This window comes from Lepidothrix coronata, unplaced genomic scaffold (assembly GCF_001604755.1).
Source record: "Lepidothrix coronata isolate B3197 unplaced genomic scaffold, Lepidothrix_coronata-1.0 Scaffold169, whole genome shotgun sequence".
NCBI classification, from domain to species: Eukaryota; Metazoa; Chordata; class Aves; order Passeriformes; family Pipridae; genus Lepidothrix; species Lepidothrix coronata.
In genome coordinates, this window is record NW_016690349.1 from 1161039 (window position 1) to 1184323 (window position 23285).

The 23285-nt window shown below is 37.3% G+C and overlaps 1 long non-coding RNA gene across 1 annotated transcript in view; it reads right to left on the reverse strand.

The window, feature by feature from the left end:
• LOC108504604 overlaps window positions 1–23285 on the reverse strand; it is a 162105-nt gene that overhangs the window by 42374 nt on the left and 96446 nt on the right. Inside the window, exon 3 of the long non-coding RNA XR_001877183.1 lies at window positions 19730–19849. This is a non-coding gene — a long non-coding RNA (uncharacterized LOC108504604). The remainder of the gene's footprint in view (window positions 1–19729; window positions 19850–23285) is intronic.

Here is a 23285-nt window from a genome sequence, read left to right on the forward strand (position 1 = left end):
AGCAGCAGTTTAAGTTCTGCAGTTTTGCACTGTACTGATATGGGTTGGGTATGCTCTTATGGATGGTGACAGTGTCGCAGCTGACTAGAATGGCAATTTCCAGTTCATAGATGGTAAAAAATGATAAATGGCAAAAAAGTTGAGAATGGTAGCTTTTTAACTTCTTTTGACTCCCCAAACCATACCAATTTATATTTTTCCTTTCTTCACTTTTAACATTATACATTGTTTTCCACCAAGTGCTATTCATTCAAGGCCTAGTGAGTGTCAGTGCTGTCCAATCAGAATCCCAGAGGGATCACAACGGCATGTAACGGCAATAAGCATGGGACAAAAAGAGGGCTTTAAAAAATAAAAGCTTCTACCTTATACAGGTAGAAGGGACCTCAGGAGGTTATTCAGTGAACCTTTGAGTCTGACTCACTTTTGCTTGCTTGACAGAAGTGCCCACCTTTCTCCCAAGGTTAGCTGTAATAACGGGCTTATATTAGTGCATGTCTTGAACAGATGGCAAAGACATTGTTTAATTTCTTTTCAATTTTTCTCTGACTTCATACCTTCAAGAAAAGACAGTACTTAAATATTATGAATGTGTTATAATCATTCTCACTGTATGCTAGTCTGTAAACTTCATAAACCATAAATAAATAAGCCACAGATATTTTGTATCAGTTGCTGTTTTGATTCATGCATTGCATAGGAAAGATTTTTGGGTTTGTGAAGAAAAGATCACATAAGAAAGATTCAGCCCTGTCATCCATTCATGACAACATTTGCATTATAGAGAACCTGTGACCAGTCCTTTCCTGAGCACTTTGAATAGTACGTGGAGTAACATTTTTTAACTTTGTTTGAACAAAAAAAAAGTATGCTTGCATCTCCTGTGACTCATTAACTCAACAAAGCCATAATATATCAATCAAGCTACATGTAAAGAGGAATATAATAGCACAATGAGTCTATAGTCCTGTTTCTAATTAACATGGCTTAACCAGACACAATGAGCAATCTCACTGTGTAAGCATACTCCTGTGACTGTCATATAAAAAATAATCTGGAAAGGTTCAAAGGATTTCAGTCCAAAAACCTGGTTACTTTTTCCATCATCACAGCTCAATTTTGTTTCAACTAGCAGCTTTCAAAGGGAGTAGTTGAGAGCAGTATTTGAAGAGGAGAGCTGGTATCATTACCCATATGCAAAACAGACATAATATTTAGTTCCCAAAAAAGACACTGTCATGTTTTCATTAAAATTAATAAAATGTTTTGCAGTCTACAGATGGAAAACACTGTCTAAAGTCAAACAATTCTATTCATAAAAATGTGTTTGGTTTTCAGTCCACTTACAGACTACCATTCGCTTGTTTTGCTCTTTCTTATTCCTACAGAATATTCTGTTGTTTGGTCTTTAGTTTGTACTTCTATCCTCATCCTTGGAATCTGATAACACTGGGTTCTGGCACGGTGCTTTGCATGTTTGCCCTAGCAAATTTTAAAGACCGCGATCATTTCATGAAGTCAGGAAGGAAAATTTCAATTTTGGAAATACTGGTACCATATACATTACAAAATAGCTTCTCTAAGTCTGTGAACTCATAATCTCCACTGAAAAGCAACACTTCTTGACTCTAGTCTACAGATTTCTTTTATAGTTATTCTGGTTTTTTTAAGAATATCTCTTTTGTTCATCCAAGACTAACAAAATCAGAAACTTAAGACAGGTGAGGAATGAAGAAGTAGTACTGTTACACACAGCTGTACTGTACCAGCACTTTGTCAAGAGAAGCTATTCTGAATCTTCTGTCCTGAGGCATTAAAGCAAAGGTCACAGTAACTTGTACTCATGAAAGATCCTGTGGTTTTTCCCATAAGCTTCAGGTGACAAATGCAGAACCTTGGACAAAATCCAACTCAGGAAATTGCCTTCTAACTACATAAAATAATTTCTATAGTTTCAACTGAGTAATGTATTTTTCTCCACTCTCCATCATAAGGTCCTGTTGCTGAGCAGCCTTAAGTAACATGAACATTTTAACCAAGAGTTGTTTTGAATTACAAATACTCCTAAATAGTTAAATTTCGCAGAATATTTTAGCAACCGGGTTCAAAGAGCTATAGAAGCTCAAGCTTTTCTATTGCCATTTTATGTTAAAGAATTAACTTCTTGTGCTAATACAGCATTTTTCTAAACACTGTATTTAACTTTACAGTTGGTAATGTCTTATTCCTTTTTTATTTATTTTTCTCCTACAAATGCTGGAAAATAGTTTCTTCTATAAGCTGTCTTGTTAGAGTCTGATTGGCAATCCTTAGCATAAGGAAAGAAAAGACTTGTTTCTTTGCTTTTAACACAGCAGATCTAATGGACAATATATTTTTAGTTGTATACCATAAAGATGAATTATTTAGAGAAGGACAATGGTCAAAGGCTAGATAGTTTCAGCTGCTTGAAAATGCACGTAGAGCCCCTGAATTAGCTTGTAATGCCATTATGAGCCTGAAATTTATGGGAAACATTAGGACCAAGGCTCTGTGAATATTATGGCTGAGGGTTTTAGAAAAACTTAACTCAGCAAAGATACCATAGAGCATGACCCAGGTTCACTGCCCCACAGTAATTCCATAGCTGAACATTATCTGCCTCTCTCCATCAGCAGCCCCTGGGCAGTGACCCCTTAGGAGGAGGCCCCTCATCTCTGTTCTATGGCTTGAACAAGGTAAGGCTTCTTGGAAGTGAAGGGGGGTTTGGCCATCTTGGTGCACAAGGAGTGTTGCACTAAATCACTTTTAATAGATTTTGTTTTGCAGACACATGCCTAGGCCTGTTGGAAAACTCAAACAGTTCCATAAATTTTGAATGACTTTGTACTAAAAGATATATGTTTAAAGGCTACACTTTTTAATAAAAACATAATTTCCACACTTCACTTGTGAGTTTGCCTCTCTCTTATAACACTTAATACTGGATAAAAAGATATTTATATTCTGTGAAGAAAAAATTATCTCCAGTGAAGACATAGCCATTAAAGTTCTTCTGGTCTGCAAAGGCTTATTTCCTTCTAACTACATATATTTTTTTCTGCAGTTAGTTTTAGATAATCATATTTTTCGCTGCTAAGTTTTTTGAATGATATGTCGAGTACTTATTCTATCAAACAGCTGCCATCAAATAGTCTTAAAATCCTCAAAATAGCCTTAAGATACTCCAAGTCAGTCAGTGACAGCCTATTATTTGCATATACCACCTTAAGACAGCCATGGGTGTAGCAGTTTTGAATACCATTTTCATATACTATTTCCACAATACAGCATCTCCTTATGATCTTAAAAATATATGTGAAACTCAGCACAAAATAAAGACTAAGTAATATTTTCACAGATAAACTACAAGAAATGGAACAATGTTTGTCCGTATATTTTGAAATTCAATATTTTTAATAAATTACGGCTTCTAATATATTCAAGTGAGGTTGGGGGGAGAGGAAGGGAGAACTGAAGGATCTTTTTGTTGTTGTGGATTAATTATCTATGAGGAAGGTCCAATTTACGATGAAGCATTAGCTGCTAAATGCAGCCCTAATATGAAGCACAGCAAGTTGCAAGCTAAACAGTCATCTTTGAGGTTATCAGGAAGTGTAGTATACTGGGTGTTTACACGTTCTTTCAACAGTCTTCTATATTCAAGTTTGGGTGGTTTTTTTTCTTTGCAACTTTAATGCTCTTCCAGTGCTTTGTTGTTTGTGTTTGGTGTTTTTTTTTTAATTTAATTTATCATACATATGCTCATGAAGATGAAGAGAAACAACTAGGAATATTTTCATGAAAATGTTTTTTGTTTCATAGACTGAGAAATAAATTAGACTGAGGAATAATTTAACAGGTATACACACATACCAGGAACAATTATCTAGTTCTGTAATTTAGTTCATCTATTACATTCTATTTCTTTTTCTAAACACCTACTGTACCAACTTTTTCCAACCTATTCTCATAAAGTACACCACCATTGCATGGGTGATCATTATGAAGAATTGTATTTCTGATTTAAACTATTTCAAGCTGAACAAAATAAAGCAAATTCTTTTCTCATTTATACTGTAATGCATAATTTTCTTAATAACTTATTGTTTAGTGGAATTTCACAAAGTTTTGCAATGAAATCCAGGGCCTCAGTTATAACAAATTTACAGAAAGGTTTACTCCAATATGCTCATTTCTTACAATGCTGTTCATTTCATGGACTTTACACTTTCAAATACATATATGTCATAAACAACAGTGGTATTCACAAGTAAACCCAAGAAAATAGATATTTTTCCACTTTTTCTTTTGTTATCTTTTTTTGAGCTTTGTCCTTCAGCAAGTTATTTAAAACTTCAGCTTTTTCTGCTCTAAGAACTTATTTATTCTTGTCTCTCCTTGGTGAAGTTATAGGACTAATTTATATGCAGCAAACACATAAAAATTCCACAAGAATCTGCATAAATATTTCCTATCCTTTTATACAATATTTCATTGTTACAGTACTTGATTTCTCTACAGTTTTAACGGAATACATGTTCTATACCTCTTAATAAATCATAAGAGAATACCTATTAGATAAGAAGCAAGAAAAGTTAAAAATGCTGACATGGCTTTCCGAAGCAAAAAAAAAAAGAAATAACTCTTAAAAAAATACGTTCTATCAATCTAACAGTCCTAGAGCCCATATTAGGCATAGTCAAACTCAACACACAACACAGATGCCTTGCCCATCAAAAGCTTGAAAGCTGGGTGGTTTTCCACCAGACGGGCATGATACACAGAATAAGGCAACATGCAAATTTCATTTTAACAGGTTTTTGGCCTATGCTGGAGGAAATTATAACCAATTCATCATATTTTTTTTCTCAAGTCTGATATTTCCTATGCCTTCAAAAATTATTATAAAGTTTTTTTCAGGCTTTTGCATAAAAGAATAAAAAAGTAAGAAATACTAATTGCTCAACTTCAGGAAATACAAGAGCTTCTAAATTATTGTAAAGTATGGCAGATACACCAAAAGCACTTTTGGAATGCTTACTGTAAGTTTTCCTGTTTCAGCATTAAAATTTAGAGATTAAATTCTGTTCTATTTCCCTCTAGTGACCACTTTCATTGAAATAGGAATTCATTCAGATTTATTGTGAAGTAGCGGAACAGGAGATGACCCCTTAAGGCAGCCACTCATTCCTCTTGTAGCAAATTATGTAATTCCTGGATTTGATTTCCAGTGCACATGAGGCACAAGATGTGCTTTAGATAAAAAGAACAGGGACAAAGATTTAACATAGAGGAGGGTTTTATTCAAGTGCTCTAAAATGGAATTTCCAAAGATGTTTTCAATTTTGGTATCTGCTGCTCTGCGAACATGCTTTTTGAGATCAACTTCTGTGAATTCAAGTGAGACATCATTTTTATGCTGTTAAGTTTTAAACAGTATGAACCAATTACTTCCACATAAAAAGGTGAATGCCTATTTAAAATGCACTTCCATCTGGGGTGATGCTTTTGCAGGCATTGGAAATTTTGCTACAGTTGCATGAGCTTTGAGAAATTTTCCCTATTTTTTCATTTTTTGATGTTGGTAATCTATATCTCAGATTAGAAGAGTAAAAAAAAACAATTCTAAGAAAAGCATTGCCAGAATTTTCTGCCTGTCCCTTTTTCTTCTTATTACAGCCCCAAATTTTATTAAAATAAAAAAAGAAGGACGGGGGGGAAGGTTTTACAGGAAAACAAAGGCTTTTTTTTTTCCCTCTGTTGACAGCAAGACACATTTAGCAATTTCCATATAGAATAATACAAGGGAATACAAGTGATTGTGTGTTCAGGCCTACTGTCATTACTAAAGCTAATCTCTTGCTTTCATTGAGAAATATCTTTGAGATCAGCTCACTGAATTTAAAGAAAGAATCTTTAATTCTTTGCACAAACCCCTGATGCTGTGCAAACCCACAAGCCCAGACACCAGCACTGAGTGTGAATACCTGTTTCAAAGCTAATTGTAATTAATTAAATTAATGTAATTTATTAATTAATTAAATTAATGTAATTAAAAGTAAATGCTAATTCCTAGCTCATCCTTTCCATGTGTTCCTGAGGCTTCCAGTCAACAGATCACCTTAAGCCATAAAATGTTCTCCCTGGCACCATGCCCTCTTCTCAAGAAAATTTATTTCAAACAGTATAAAGGTAAGAGAAACAAACTCACCTTTGCACAACTTAGTAGACCTTTCCTGATCACATTTAAGACCCAGAAGACACAATTGATCTTTCTAGGTATTATGCCTTTAATCACTGTGGTTGAATAATCTTTCCCCTTTGGGTAAACAAGTTAAATCAGAATGAAAGCATCAGTAATTCAGTTACATAGGTTTTTCTTGGTTTGTTTTGGTTTTGTACTAAACAGGAAACAGTACAAACAGTACTCCAGGTTGGACACAGAATTTTCCATCCTTCCAGCCCTCACTGCATTCAGTTTGCCTACAGTCCTAATACATCTTCAGCTACCAGTGAATTAAAACATGATGTATCCACATGCATCTTTGCCTGTCTCTTGTTCTTCCTATAATATAATTATAGGAAATACTTAACAGAAGACCCTTTTGTAGTGAACCCATTATCTTCCAAAATGTCTTTATTTCAGTGCAACAGCCTTTCCATTCACATGATTTGTATTTCCTGTCACAGTCTAAGGAATTTCTATATTATTTCCATTTCATAAGTCCATCATATAAGAAAGTCAATAATACTATATTTTTTTTCTCCATTCATCTTTAGAAAGAACATTTTTTTTTTTGACTTCTACATTAATGATGAAAAATTGACTGTGGTTTTGCAGAAGAACTTAGTTATTAAAATCTAAATTAATCATATAAAAGGGAAATCCTCACTGCCTTGTAATGTAGTGTGCACAAAATCTGAAAAGTTATTCTCTTTGTTCTGCGTTTTGCCTTTGCTCTTATAATCTTGTTTATTTTCCTCTGAAATACTACTATTTATGGCCTATGAACCACCCTGGATATAGCATTTAAAGAAACAATTACATGGGTCAGAAAATGTGTCACAAATGTTTTGTGATTTCTTAAATTCAAATCAAAACTTAACTTCAGATTTTAAGAAAACACATATATTTTTGTTTACTTTCAAGGGGGAACTATAGGTTATCCTCTGCTGAAGAAACCCTATTAAAGTCATTTGAGTTATACCAACAGATAATTTGATTCAGAAGGTACCAGCTGCAATACTGCTTAATTGAACACTGCAATACTATCTAATTTAATTATTTAGCAGAAATAAGTCTCTATATCGTGTTCAGCTCTCAGTGAAAAATAAAACAAAGGACATGTTTCTCTGTGTTTCAAGGGTATATTGATACTATTCTGAATCCCAGGAGACAAAGGAATAATAACCTGCTAAAATGTTGAAGGTAAAAGGATACGGTCGTGTTTTGGATCTGGTCACAAAGATGAGGTGAATGAGGCATTTTCTGGGCAACAGCAAAAACATGAATAACACAGGACAGATTTGAGGTGGACTCTTTCATCATCCAGACAACCACTGGGAAAGGAAGGTAGTATGAACAAATCGGCAGCAAATTCATATGTTGACATATCTATTTCTATAAAAGGTGAAGAAAGCAAGTAAAGGACAAGGTCTTCTGACTATCTTTCTGGCCAGCCTGAAAGAACTGGTTGAGAATGTGCAGCTACAAAGCAACCTGGGAGAGTGACCATGAAATAGATGACAGAACTCACAGGCCTCAGATGGTTAGAAAGGAGAACACAAACACCATAAATCATGGAGCTTAGGACAGAGTGCAATAAACACTTGGAAGTGGATGTGCTAGATTTTTACATAATGTCAGTAAAAAGTGGAAAAGGAACTGGGGAGAGCTGGTAGTGCTGTTAAAACAAAAAAACCAAAAGGAACAAATTAAAGGAAGGACAATTCATAGGCACAAAGTATCCTGATCCTGGAGTATCAACAGCCTAGGGATATAACAAGAAAGGCAAAACATAACTTTTGAGAAAGTAAAATATAGGAGAAAATACTCCATATTTATGTTATTAGTATTAGAATATTAAGAAAAATGCTGATCTGTTCCTCAACAGGAATCTTGAGAAGGTCACAGTGTTAATGACATCTCTGCTTCTGTCTTCACTAAAAATGTCAATGTGATCTTACGAGCTGAGAAAATGAGCTGCAGAGATAAAAATGAGTAATAAAAACAGAACAGTGACAAGCAGATTGGAAAACAGGTAAATGAGAGGTTTTAAGATAGACTCACTGGAAATTCTCTGTAGGTATTTTCATTCACCCAGCCTTTTATCCCAGGGATGATAAATGATTATCTTTTGAAAACTTGTCAAAAATAAATAAGGCTCCACAAAACTAGAAAGGCCACTCCTACATCTAGTTATAAAAAAAGGAAAAGAGAGGGGGGATAGGCTAGAGGAGAGAAAACCACTCAGCCTACTTTCAGTTCGAGAAAAATCCTGGAATAAAGAGTCAAACCAACCATTCACAAACACCTAAAAGTCAGAAAAGTCATAAGTGACTGCCAGCGTGGACCTTTCAATACCAAATCATATAAATTAATCTAATTCTTTTTATGGGATCAGAATTGTTAAGATGTAACAGTGAAAAATAGACAAAAATAACCTGTCACAAGTGGAGTTCTTGCTCAAAAGATGACACCAGGTTGGGGCAGAGTGTTGTTCTGCTGGAGGGTAGGAAGGCTCTGCAGAGCGATCTGGACAGGCTGGATTGATGAGCCGAGGCCAACAGTATGAGGTTCAACAAGGCCAAGTGCCGGGTCCTGCACTTGGGTCACAACAACCCCCTGCAGTGCTACAGATGGGGCAGAGTGGCTGGAAAACTGCCCAGTGGAAAGGACCTGGGGGTGCTGGTCAACACCCAGCTGGACACAAGCCAGCAGTGTGCCCAGGTGGCCGAGAAGGCCAGTGTCATCCTGGCTAGCATGAGGAATAGTGAGGCCAGCAGGACCAGCAGATTATTTCCCTGTACTCAGCACTGGTGAGGCCATACCTGAACTCCTGTGTTCAGCTTTGGGCCCCTCACTACGAAAAAGACATTGAGGTGACGGAGTGAGACCAAGGAAGTGCAACAAAGCGGGTGAAGGATCTGGAGCACAAGTCTTCTGAGGAGCAGCTGAGGGAGCTGGGGGTGTTTAGTCTGGAAAACAGGAGGCTCAGTGGGGAACTTATTGCTCTCTACAACTACCTGAAAGGAGGTCATAGCCAGGTGGGTGTTGGTCTCTTCTGCCAAGTAACAAGCAACAGGATGAGAGGAAATGGCCTCGTGCCAGGGGAGGTTTAGATTGGATGCTGGGGAAAATTTCTTCACTGAAAGGGTTGTCGTTGTCAAGCACTGGAACAGTCTGCCCAGGAAAGTGGGCAGACCTTGGAAGCATTTAAAAAACACGTGAATGTGGCACTTGGGGACATGGTTTAGTGGTGGGCTTGTCAGTGCTGGGTTGATGATTGGACTTAATGATCTTAAAGGTCTTTTCCATCGTAAATGATATTATGATTCTCTAAGTCAAAATTAAACTTCACTGAGCTGAGTATCCTTTCTCTGACAGAAGCCTCTAGCAGGTGTCAAGGAAAAACATGAAAAAAGTATGGTAAATATATACTTAACTTTTCTGTGATAGGTTGTCCTGGTTTAACAAATACTCAATGACTTTTGGAGCTGGAAGTTGATTCAACAGCTATTTTGGACTATTCTATTGAAAATGAAAGGATATTTTAAATAAAACATTGCAGAATCTTCTATTATAACATTTTCATAAATCACTTGTATGACATTATAGATACAATATACTTGTTAAATATGGCAATCATACCAGAATTGAAGAAGTTTCAAGCCCTGAAAGGTCTAGGACTAAAACTCCAAATAATCCTAACAGGTTAGAGAACTTTCCTGCAAAACCAGGATTCATATTAGAGGGGAAAAAAGAAAGTAAAGTTATACACTTAGATTACACTACACAAATAGAGGATAGGGAATGACAGATCTGTTCTGCTGTAAAAGATCTGAGGATTAAAGTGGATCAGATCTGAGCACATGCCAATAACACTGCCAAAAGCAAACATACTGCCTAAATGAAAGGCTGTCTGTAAGAGCTGGTGCAACATCCACTGGAATAGGTTTCAGTTACAAGCACTGCTCCTCAGCATATGAAAGAAGTTAAGAGAGCAGAAAGAACGACAGAATTCAATAACATGTTTTTTGAGAAGGGTTGAATGGGTCATATAATCCAAAGGATAGAAATCTGAAAGGAAATCTAGAAGTTTTCAGATGTGCAAAGAGTAGCTGTAAGGAAGAGACTTAAGCAATTCTTCATGAACATTAGGGACAAAGCAAGAAATTTCACACATAAATATCAACACAGAAAATTCAAAGCCAGGCCCTAGAAAAACTTTTGGACCACCAAAGTTGTCCACAAAATAAGCCAGTCGCCATCACTGGAGTTTACCAAGGCAAAAGTCAGGCAAACACCTATCAAAAAAGGCTTAGGCATAAATGACACAGCTTGAGGTTAAGTGGGGTGTCTTCCTGTTTTATTTTCTGTGCACTTACCAGGTTTTTTCTCACTATTTTTGCATAAAGGCAGATAACTACTAAAACAAATCATCAGAGGATGTTGTAGATTCTTAATTTCTTCTAGTTGCATTTGAAGATACAAGCCCTTCCTATGAAATATATTGTATTGCAACAGATAATTATTTGGCTTTATACAGAAATTACTGACAGTGACTTTATGATTTTTTTTTCTGAAGGAGATTAAGCTACCTGGTTCTAATGTTTTATTTTGGCCTTACTATCTGGGCATTACAAATAGATTAATTAAAAAGTCACTCAGGGTGCTATCAAAGTGACTACTGAATTTTTTGCTCACAGTGTTGTACAACAATATGATACAGGAGGCTCAGAAGGGACAAGAAGCAATGGTCTCAAACTAAAATACAAGAAATTCTGTTCAAACTTCAGAAAAAAAACTCCTTTACTTTTACAGAGGTTGAATACCTCTGTAATGCAGCACATTGCCCAGAGGAGTTACAGAATCTTCAACTCCGAGCAACCTGCTGTAGTTGACCCTGCTTTGAGAAGGGATTTGGACTGCACAGTCACCAGAGGCCCGTTCTAACCTCAGCCTCCTGTGACTCTGTAAGATCCTGTGAATTCTAGATTTCGACTACATGAAGTGCATCTTATCATCATGAATCAAGTGAAAACTCTGAAGCATTCAAGAATGAAAACAAGAAAAACCCACGTGAAGAGAATTTTCTCTCCTGTCATGGTCCACATGGATTTTTTTCTGATGTATCCAAATTATTTTTGTTCCAATTAGATAGTTTTTCTAATGAAAATGAGACTGTTCTCTGCTATTAAGAGTGTGGGAAATGCATCCAGTGAAAAGCTGAGTTACAGTCTCTGTAAGATGCCACCCTATATGTATGTGATAAGCAGTGATGCAAAAAAGTAGAAGGCGGCTTGGTAAAAAGGGGAACATGATGAGATGCTCCACATGAATTGGAAATTATAAAGACCTATTTAGCACAATATTTTAGAATAGATAATATAACATTAAAAATGAGGAAAAGAGAAGTTTGCAATGGAATATACTTCAAAAACATAGAAAAAATACTGGAAAATGTTTGGTGTGCATAGAAAGACAGGGAATGGAGGCAAAACCAGAAGGAATCATCTTCCACAGCCCAATGAGGGCTGTTGTCAGATTCCAGACTTTCACCACAGAAATCTGGAGTTTTGACATATGCAATTCACATCTTGAGACTGATATAAGCCCAACCATTCTGTGACTGAGGGTTCATCAGTAATGATTCTTTTTAAAGGCTCTTGCCTTTATTCCCAGGACAGCAGAAGCAGGACAACCTAATTAACCCCCTTCTTCATTGAGCCCATATTTTCAGAATAAGAATCACCTCCCTTGATTTGTCTGACCCTTCAGGAGGAACCAGAGACAGATAGTGCAAACAAACTCTTCTCATGATACAAGGAAGAGTTAGATGCTTCTAAATGGGAGTGAGAATCACAAGTAAATACAGTAAGCACCGTGCTAATCAGAGGTAATAGTAACAAGATGACATGGTGTCCCCTTGCTGAAACTGTGCACTAAAAGCTAGTGAAAGTCAGACACTTAGAGATTCAAACCATCTCTTGTATGTTGGCATTTATATCAAGTATTTTGGAAACAAAAGACTGAAAAATGGCTGAAAAATGGAAGTAGTGATTATAATTTATGTTACAGATTAGAAGTTAAGTGCTCTCATGCAGGAAATAGAAACTCTGAATACAAGACCTTCTCCAGCCTGCTGGTTCAAACTCAAAATTTTCACCTGCCACCAGTATGGATTATCATTATTTTTAAAAGGAAGGTTTGGATGGAAATCACTTTCCTACAGAAGCTCTGTCATCATGCAATAAAGAATTCACTGTTCTCATACACTAAGAAATTTACTACTCAAATTTACTAACAAATTGAGAATGTAATTTCATTTGAAAATGAAAAATAAAGGCAAAGTCAGTGTTAAAGAGAATTCATCTGTAAATAGCAAATTGCCTCCTGGAGCAAATGCACTCATTACGCTCAAAGAAAGGATGAGATCTCCCACAGTTAAATAAAACTAGTAGGAAAAATAATTGCTTGATAAATCAGAGTAATTAAATTTTGCACATGTGAATGCTACTGCATCTCTGTCTTGAGTACAGCAAGACCATCCCTGTAGCACAGAAACAGCATATAAAGCTCAGCCTTTACTCCCTGGAAAATCTATTACTGAAAGAAAGAGCACACCTTTTCCCTTTTAGCTCTTCATTAATGAGGAATGGGCAATCATGGAAAATGCCTCACAAAGCTACTGGGATCAGAGCAGTCAAAAACTGTGATGATGCTGTCTAGTTCCAGTTCAACTTCTACCAACCTTCCACCAATCATTAGTGAGTCTTTTAGCATTTTATAAACATCTTATTTTAAAGCAATAGACTCTGTTTTCCTTTAGTAACCTGCCTGAAAGGTAATTTGTTAGTTGGTCTGTCTTATATGTTAATTTTTGTATACCAGGTAAAGAACTGTTTCCCCTTATAACCTCCCACAGGACAAATATTTACCCACGAGACCTTTAAACCTTATAGGTGCTCTGCTTGCTCTGTATTAGTTCTGGAAGAAAGCTTCTGCCATTATCTTTTCAAATTCTAAAAATTAATTTTTGACCATTCAAAATATTTTTGTGTTTAGGCTATCTAAACACAGTTATCTACATGGAGGCACACACAAGTTCATCCACTGTTCGTCCTTCTGCTACCACCAGCAGAAATCCAGCCTGTGCAACCTAGAGCACGATTCAGTTCACCCCAACCAAGGGAACCAGCAGCTACTGAGCTGAATCACTCCCTCAGCTCCAGTGACTCCAATCCTGATCTTAATATTGACTCTAATAAGGGCTTTGATACTGAGGGCTCAATCCATTGCCCACACAGAGGGAGCCCATGCCATTTGAGATGAACAGCATAACCTGCCTGTCCCGCTGGCAATAAGTCTCCCAGAGCTGTCAAGGTGCCTGGCATACTCTGGGGCATCTGAAATGGTAGCAGTTCCTGTGGGGGAGGGACTGAATCAAGCCTCTAGGCCACAAACAGACTTCTACATAATAAATTTAGGTATCTCAGTTTCCAGCTGAATGTCTGGAAATTTAGGAGTTCGAACGGCTCTATCTGGAAAGGCTGTGTTATTGCCACAGTATATGCAGCGCTCTTAAGAAATGGTTTCCTTCCTGTTGTTCAGGAGACTAACAGAAGAAAAACATAGCAAAAGCTCATTCATATATATTCCTTAAGAGTACAAGGATGTGTTGCATACCCTGTCTTCAGAACCAGTCAAGCAGAAAGCACCAGTAAATACTTTCAAAAGGGTTACAGAAGAGTGATTTTGGGCTTAAGGGTCATTTTAAGGCATAACAATATGAAAAGCTTTAGATGGTCATAAGTTAACTCCACATTTTATGTCACCTCGGGTTTTCAAGCCATCTAGATGCATTATCACTGGATAGCATTTGAACTAAAAATTTACACCTCTCAGCTTATTCATGCAAGCTCAGTAGATGGCAAACTTGGCTGCACTCCAAGCTGGAACTGGCCTGTGCTGCAGAATCTTGGGGCAGAGATGGCATCAGCTACTAACCTTTGAGCATTTAGGTATATTCAGACATTTTGAATGTCTTACTGCAAAATCACCACAATTTGGGTGAGACATCAGGAAACAAAAGACCCATGAAGCGATGAGACAGCATACCTACACAGAAACACATATCCAGCTTCTGACAGTCTATTTTTGACAAAAGAGAGGTTGCCTTTTATTAAGAGAATCTAAGCAAAAAACAGTAATTTTGCCAATGGCCCAATATTCTATAAAAATCAGTTCCCTAAACCAAATTCCCTAAAAAAAGTTCTGAAAATCTTATTACTCATGTGGTCTTTGTGCATTTAGTCTCATTTTAACTTCTCGACTGCAGCATTTTTTTAGGAATTGACCATAGCAAATGTCAAGTACAGGTTATCCATTAGGTGGTTCTATCTATTCTATTCTTTTAGATTATCTATCTATCTATTCTTTAGATTAGATATTGCCAGATGACCGAGTAAATTCTCTGAGCTTCTTCCCAACATACCTCTTGTGTGTATGTGTCATGTCTGGCAAAAACTGTAGTGTCCACTGAGAGAAAGAAGACATGTAGCAGATGCTCGACTGCATTTCTTTTCCTGCTTGACTGCAGTGACTGCTCTGAGAAGTAAACAATCCACTCAGTAAAACAAACTGCTGCAAATGCTCACTATGGGTTGTATCATTCAATTATTGCCTTGCTTATTCCCTTTCCCTAAACAGCTTTATTCGAGTTCCCGTACCAATCTATATACTCCTGAATTTTTATCAGCTATATCTCTTCTCTCCAGGCAGAGCCCACATTTCCTTTTTGCTCCAAGAGTGTTTTATCTATATGCAGGATTGGATTTTTTGTTGTTGCTTTTTTGTAAGGTACTTATTCTTGGAATTAATTTCTGCTTTTTTACTAGGGGATGGCATTTCCTATAAAGTATTCAGTCTCTAAATCAGACAATGAGAGAAAAACATATGATGTCTCCCATTTTCATAATCAAAAGAGCAGCTGATGTCAGAAAGCAAGATAAAAAAGGTGACCTTAAACCAATATGGTTCATGAGGACACTGCCTTTTAGTCTCAGTGTCCAATTTATCTCTGCACATGCAGGGTGAAGACTGCAAAGACTAATGAGTATGGCAGAAACATATGCAGTAATTCATCATCGTAACAAAGCATAACACAATTATCAGGAATTTCCTGTAGGCTTGCCATGATTACATGGAAACAAATTGTTTGGTCCGCTCAGTTAGAAGTGCAGAAATGCTGGACCAAAAAACAGAAACGGATTGTTGCCACCTTCTTACACAAATCCTCCTTTTAGGATATGACAAATGTACAATTTGGCTTTCTTTTTTGGTTTGTACACTGAAATTGTATTCATTCAGTGCCTGGCCAAGTAGGTCTCCATATTCTGCAACAGCACACACCCCAGAAAACATAGGAGGAAGAGGTAGCTGGCTGCAGGGGTAGAGGAGTTAATGGATGTAATCACTACACCTTTCTCATGCTTGCTGAAGACTTCAATGCAGCAAAAAGTTCTCAAGTAAGACTAGAAGGAAGGGAAACCTTTAATTAGTTGAAATTTACTTACTTTAAAAAAAAATTGTCTGTGCTTGGTGTATCTTCCTGGGAAAAGACTAACATCAGCATCACTTTGTGAATAATTGGGTTTGGTCCTGTTCCTGGTTTTCAGCTACCTGGAGTACAGTTTAGGCTGATGTTTATTTGACTTTCCTCCCAGAGGACCACTCTTCTGTAGGAGAATTAAAGCTGTGCAATGCTTACACAGACATTTCTTGCACTTCTCATAGAGAACAAGGCCTATTCTGAGTAAGCACTAATAATAGACAACACTGCAAGTAGCTGCTTGGGGCTCACATGCCTGAGAGACATAATATTAAAGGTGAAGTCACTGCTGAAAGGAGTAGATAGATTGCATTTACTATCACAGATCTCTACTGTGTTTCAGGGATCATGCCACTTAGGTAAAGTGGGACTTTGAGAGCTAAAGTCTAATTAAAATAAGTGGGCGTTACATAACCATGCTTGGAAGGCAAATTTTCTGCAATATTCCTTAGTGACTAGAAGCTGTCTTTAAAGCATTTATACAACTCAGCTCTAGCAATTTAATGGTTGGGAGATGATGAGGAAATAAATTAGATTTTGGTACACAATGGCCAAATTAATTTCAAGGGTATATGTAACTCAGCACTTAGGACCCATAACCACGTCATGACCCATATCAACAGTAAGGTCTCAGTTTTTCAGGGAAGGTTGGGTAACATACATCACACAACTGCTTTCTAGAAGGTGCTCTCATGCATCATGACAAAAGTCATGTTTCAGGGAATGCCTTAGCTCCACAAGGATATCCATTACAGTCAGGGATGCACTGCTGAAGCCCCAGGGATGTACCTGGACAAGAGAGTGGATTTGCCCCTCTGTCCTTATTTTTTTTGCTTTGCTTTAATTGCTTTGTCTCTGTTGCTTTAATGCTTTTCTTCCTCACCTCATTTATTTTATTGATCTTGTCTTTCCTCCTGTTTCTCTCTTTCCTGGTTACTTCTAGATTAGCACAAGGTTGGGAAGTCCCACAGGGACCCCCACTTGGCCCCTTTTTGCTGAGTAAAACAGCCTGCCAAAGTGAAGATATTCTTGTCAGAAGCAGTAGGGAACATTGCTGGGAGGGCCTACCTTGGGTGTCACAGGTATTTGGTGATAATCTGTCATGCTACTGCAGAGTCCAGGTAACAGTGCAGTAATTGTGCTCCACCACTACTTCTCTAAATTACGCCAATGAAGGAACTATATAAGGTGCAAAGAGAGTTAAGCTCCCTCACTATGTCTGAGCCTGGTTTGCCAGCACTGCTTTCTTAAGGGCTGCTGCACAGAACTCAGTCTCCAGCAAGGGGGAGCCTGCTGCAATCAGTAGACACCTTATGGAGGAAAATATACCAGCTGTTAAAACCAGCCTCAAATTAATTTCACTGTATGGATGAATTCTGCCAAGTTCCTTGAATTTTCACAGACCAGTTTCACCTACCCGTAATTTACTACTCTTTAAAATGTAAACAACTTTCAAATAAGATTTTATTGCATTTGAATATAAGTCTTGTCATGTTCTTTACTTTTCTACTTCATTTCAAAGAATGTTGTTATGATTAACTCATGCATTATGGGATGCCATGTGTAATGCTCCCTTGTGACAATAACTCAAATTGCTGTTTTTGTACTACCTCCTGTCTCTCACTCTTGTTTTATTTTTACTCTGGTGTAACTAGGAGATCTACACCCTCACTCATTTGAGTAGAAATATTTTCAAGAAGATATTTCTATCTCCTTTTCCCAGCTGACTGCCAGCTCACACAGTCTAGGGCAATGGCTAAGTGAAAGAATCCAGCTAATACAGCTTTGCTTCCAGTTGCTACAGAGCTCACTTTCCCAGGAGTTCTGCTGGACCTTCATCTGTAGAGCTCAGTCACGCATCAAAACATCAGCGAGTTGTATGTGAACTGTTCGAATGCCTGGTTAGTCAATGAGGCATACAGCAAGGATTCAGTTCAAACAAGCAAGGAGCAAGGTCATATCTTTACAATTTTATTTTTTTTAAACAACACAGGTTGACTAATTACTGAGTTTCACCTATACCATTCAAAATAAGAGGCAGCACTATTAAATCTTCATTCTGGATATCAACAGAGAAAGAGAGCTTCTGGACTAACTGATCATGGAATAGAAATGATTTTTTATAATATTAATAATTCTTAACCTGATTAAAGATGCAGAGATCCATTTCATTTTACCATTTGAGTAGAAGAAATAGGGCTAAAGCTTTAAAGTCCCATAATACTGACAGCGATATGAGAACTCATATAACATGCATGGAGAACCTACAACAAGGGAAAATTCTGAAAAATCTAGGAGAGAAGAAAGTGGCAGCAGAAGACATGCAATCAAGGGAGATTTGAGGCTTTTCTTCCATCCTAGCTCTCCTTGATTACACCAGTAGTAGCCTGTAACTGTTCGCCAACTCCATATCCCAAATCCATCTAGAAAATGGTAAGAAAACTCAGGATAGGAGAATTCAGCTATCAGGAGCAGGCACAGATTGAGCACTTATTTTCTCCCAAGTGTTCTATGCACAAGTGTCCCTACAAAGAAAAACCCAGAATGAAAACAGCAAGGTCTGTGCAAATAGATGCATGAGGTTAATAACTTTTTTGAGCCTATCCAGGGCTGGCACTATGAAACTCTATCATCCTATAACAAGAAATACAGTCTAAAAGGATTTATTAAGATTATTAAGTCTCCCTCCTTGTGAGAGTAGGACTGTTCTCAAAATACTTGAAGCAGTAGTTTCTAGTTTAGCTTTAAATACACAAAACAATGGCTTTACTATTCCTTGTCTTGAAATGTATCCAGTACTCAGTGGCTTTTTCTGTTCTCCACTTGCAGTTGCTATATGTACAATAGAAAACCTCAATTTATATTAGGTGGCCATATATGATATGTTCAATCAGTAAAAACATTTTCTTTTCTGCATTTATGGGCTGTATGGTGGCAGCCTTCAGTAGCTGCCAGATATTAGGATGGAAAAGGTCTTAATCTTTCACATCACAACCTGATCACCTGTTCTTTTATCCTATTACTCCCACAGACTGAGCACCCCAAGGAACATCTCCAAACAGACTCTCTCTCCTTGCTGTCAAGGTCATTTATGGACATTTGCAGATATTCATCTATCCTTAGTCAGTAGACTGAAAGACATTTCACTTTCTTTGTACATCCTCCTCTAATAATGTTTCTCTCCGAATTGCCTCCAGTTCTCTGCACTGTTAATTAACTTTTATGCATTACCAGAAATGGATGCATCTCCGTAGTGACTTAAGTGATTTCTCTATAGCTTGTGTTTCAGTTTCCATTCATAAAACACTTCAACCTACATTAGTCAAATTGTTTCCCCCTTGTAATACTTTAGCATTTCCACAGTATCTCTCATTCTGAAGTAATAAAAGGGCAGAGCAACAGAGGAAGGTCAAATACCAGTATTTGTCTTTGCATGAAATACTCAAGTTGGTTAGGACAATAAAATATTTTCTGAGTGTTTGTCAACTCCGTATTTTCTGCATGTCAGTTGCATTATTAAGTAAGAACAGCTGAGCCTTATCTTAAATACCAGTATAATAGGACCTTAGTCGTTTAGTAATATTGTTTCATACAAAAAAAAACCCAAACAAAAAAACCCCCAGCTCAAACCTTGTAACCACATGTGTCACTGTGGCAAGGATTTCTTTAACAGACTGTAAACAGCACATAGCTTTTCACCCACATTTTAAGGACATATCTAGAATTCACATACACTTTCACTTTTTATCACCTAATTATTAGAGAGACAATTTGCAAAAGTAAACAGTTCGTACAGTGTCTGAACCTCTTAGTGTTACAATGAACATGGCTATAAAATTATTTTGTTACATAATACCAGAATGTGTCTGACTTACACAAATGTCGAATCATTTAGAAGTGTAAAGCAGAGGTTTCCCAAACTGGTGGTCTATAGACTCCTATCAGTGGTCTGCAGCAGAAGGTTTACGGCTGTCTGGTTACGTGGTATTCATTCCCTATGGATAGTGGGGAGAGAAGAGATTAACAAAGAACGGACATTGACCAAGAAAAAATATTTCAGTTTATCAACATCAGTAAAATATTTTTTGATAAAGACTGTTGCCCCACAGTTTCTGTTAATAACTTTTGCATTTTATTATGATTTTATCAAACAGATTGCCTTTACTGAAATTTTCTCTTTCAGATTGTTTCCTCTTTTCCAGTCCATCCATTTATGGGAAAAAACATTACAGAAGATGTTATTTATAGGGTGTTTTTAACAGGCAAAACACTTCTTGATCTCAGAAACAGGTAAAAAGTGAACTGTCAGCTGGCTTAGGAAGTCTGATGACACTGATGAGGGCTAAAATGCAAAAAGTGAATGTACAAGGAATGGAAGCAAGAAGAGGGAATAAAACAATTACAACTGCATGTTTTCCACAAAATCAGGAAAGCCAAAATGATCTGATGCTCAAAGGCTTCATAAAGAGGGATTCTACAAGTCCATGAGCCTGCAAAAATAAGCTGCAGTGAAAACGTGGTTGTGTTGACGGGCAGAGAAGAAGAACTAGCACTGGAAAGGTTAAATACCTTTTTTCCCTTTATCTTCACAGGCAAAGCCTGCTTCTGGACCTTTGTGTTTTGTACAGTCTGCAAAGAAGAGGGGCAACCATCAGTAGGGGAGCAGTAGTCCAGGAGCTGCCCACAGGCTGGACATACTCAAATGTAAGTGGTTCCTTTGGTTGTCCAGAGAGGCGTTCAACATGACTCTGAGGTTACTGCCTGTCACCTGGGAAAAACTGCAGCAGTCAGAGGATGTCCCTGATGACTAGAAACAAGGCTAACATACGTCTATTTTAAGGGAATGATGGTTCAACAGATACCAAGCCACGTTTCAATACACGGGGACCTTAATAGACTCAGGAACTGGGATGGGAGAAACCTCATGAAGTTCACCAAGATACCAGCTTGGAATTCTAAGCAAAATAAATTAATATATTTTTTACCACTTTGGCCTAAAAATGTTGTTAGTTTTAGGGTAGCCCCAAGTATGTTTTTGAAACAAATAAGCTGTTCAACAACCTTATTATGTTCTACTCCAGGTAAACCATGCCATATTTCAGTATATATAATTTCCATAAACAGTTCTGAATTTGGCACAATTATATACACAGACAAGCTTTGGCCTTGTTTTTGTTAGAACTGCCTCTGTGACTTTCACAATTCCCTTTTATTTCTCTGTCATTGTCTGCTTATCTTATTTAATGTCGTTATTCTAATTCCCATGCTAATAAACCCACATTAAGAGCCACAAATAGAAAGGGAAAAAGGGTGAATTACTGCAAATTACTGTCTCAAAAACACGTTTCAGACAACTTTTTTTTTTTAAAACCAGTGATGGCTAAAATCAAGTTATACATTCAAGGAATACATTCAAGAATACTTGTTTATTAAAACATAAAAACTTTTCAATATCACAAAATGAAGACTCAATTGCTCAAAGATCATGACTAACTCCAAACTTTATGAGGTCTAATGAAAGCTCTGCTTTAACTGTATTAGTTATCCAAGTAGTACAACTTGCACTGCAAGATATAAAAGATTCATGTCAGTAGAGATTTAAGCTCAGGAAAGTAGAACAATACTAAATGGTTAGTGAACTGCATTGGAATATTCCTTAAAGCAATTTCTTTTTTTCTATGTCTACATTACAATGCATTTTATTTTACCCAGCCCAGGTGAAAACAGGGTTTAGTGCTACCCCAAAATTCAAGCAAAACTTGTGGGCATCCAGATTTGCTTCACAGAGCAAACTGGTTCCAGAAAAGCAAGAAATTTTGAGAATTACTGGTTAGCCTCAAGCTTATAAGCAATAAGGAAAAAGAATAACTCTAAAGAAAGCAGCAAATTCTGTAGGAAGAACCTTTCCAGCAGTGTAATTTTGGATGCTGAAATACACTGTAGTGAAAAGCAACCTGCATGAAAGGTACACTGCAGTTCTTTCTAATGCCTCTGTTTTGGTTTTTGCCTGAGACAACAGTGAACATGGAAACAATAATTATATTGGCTTCCTATATTTCTGGTCTCTCAATAGTTTTTCCTCTCAAATATGTAAAGCCACAGCTGCATTCTCTGAGTTTTTTCAGCTTCATTATAGAGCTCCTGCAACCTGTTTTGTGCTGTTTGTGCCAGGCAATAACCAAAAAGAACAAAAACATGCTAATACTTGGAGAGATGCTATGAGCATAGCTACCTAGGCACATGCACATAACCAGAATTCACAGCGCTATCCATGAAACCTGATGCTTGGGAAAGTACAAAAAGCTTGATTTAGCCATCAGTCTTTTGTCTGAGTTCACCATAAATTTTCAATTTCCTCCAGTTACCTTAATGTTCACAGGAAAGAAGCTTGTATTCAGTTGCTTCCTACCCATTTTTTAGGCTCTTCGGATTGTGCTGCAGCTCTTGGCTAACATACAGTGGGGTCAGGTAGGTCAAACCTTGCAAAATTGGTGTTTGCCAGGTTTGATGGACAACATCAGAGCAAACAATTCTGTCCTCCTTAGCCTATGGATTTCTTTTCATTATCTATCACTATGCTTTTCACATATATCACACTTATCTATGTATATTTTCAAATAAGCATACTTGCTTGGGCTACAAGCCCCTGCTTCAACCTCACTCTATCCTTATTCCATGTTGTCAGCACCTGCCTATTGGGACTACTGCTCCCATTTTAATCTAAATCTGTTTTGGTAGACACAGTTCCTGCCACGTCCAAAAACCCAGCATGTTCCTATGCTACTTTATGCTGCCACAAGAATTTTTGCAGCCCCACACCCAAATCATGTCAGGAAACCAATGCAGATGAAAGCTTAGCAAGCAGAAAAGCAGTGAGCCTCTTTCTTCAACAGTGCTGGATTATGCCATCTTCATGTACATACTGTGGGATCAGCATTAAAAACTCTAGCTTCAGAAATTCTGACCAGTCCTGAAGTATGAACAATTAATGTTCTAAATATCCCTTAAAATACAGGTCTTGTTAGAGATCATAGTGTCTGAGGCAGGAAAGCTCTTTTCTCCCCAGCTTCAGTTTGTGTGCATGCAGACCAATTTTTTTATTCCCAAGACATGTCTGGGAAGAATCACAGCATGTGAGCTCTTCTCTGTCAGTGCCTTCTCCAAAGGGGAGGGTGATGAGTCAAAGGCCTGGGATCCCTGGTTCAGCTTAACCTGAAACACCTCAGAACCTACTCCCATGGGTTCTCAAACTGATCAACATTTTCTTCTTTCCTTATGCCGTCTGTTCTCTTTCTGTGAGCTGCATTTTTAAACATTGTTGAGACAGACAAGCATCACAGGCCATTTTATTTTTGAAGACTGGCGTGGATGGATAGAAGAGAGACGTATATTTTGATCTTTCTATGGACTTCATTTTTGTTCTTTAGCATT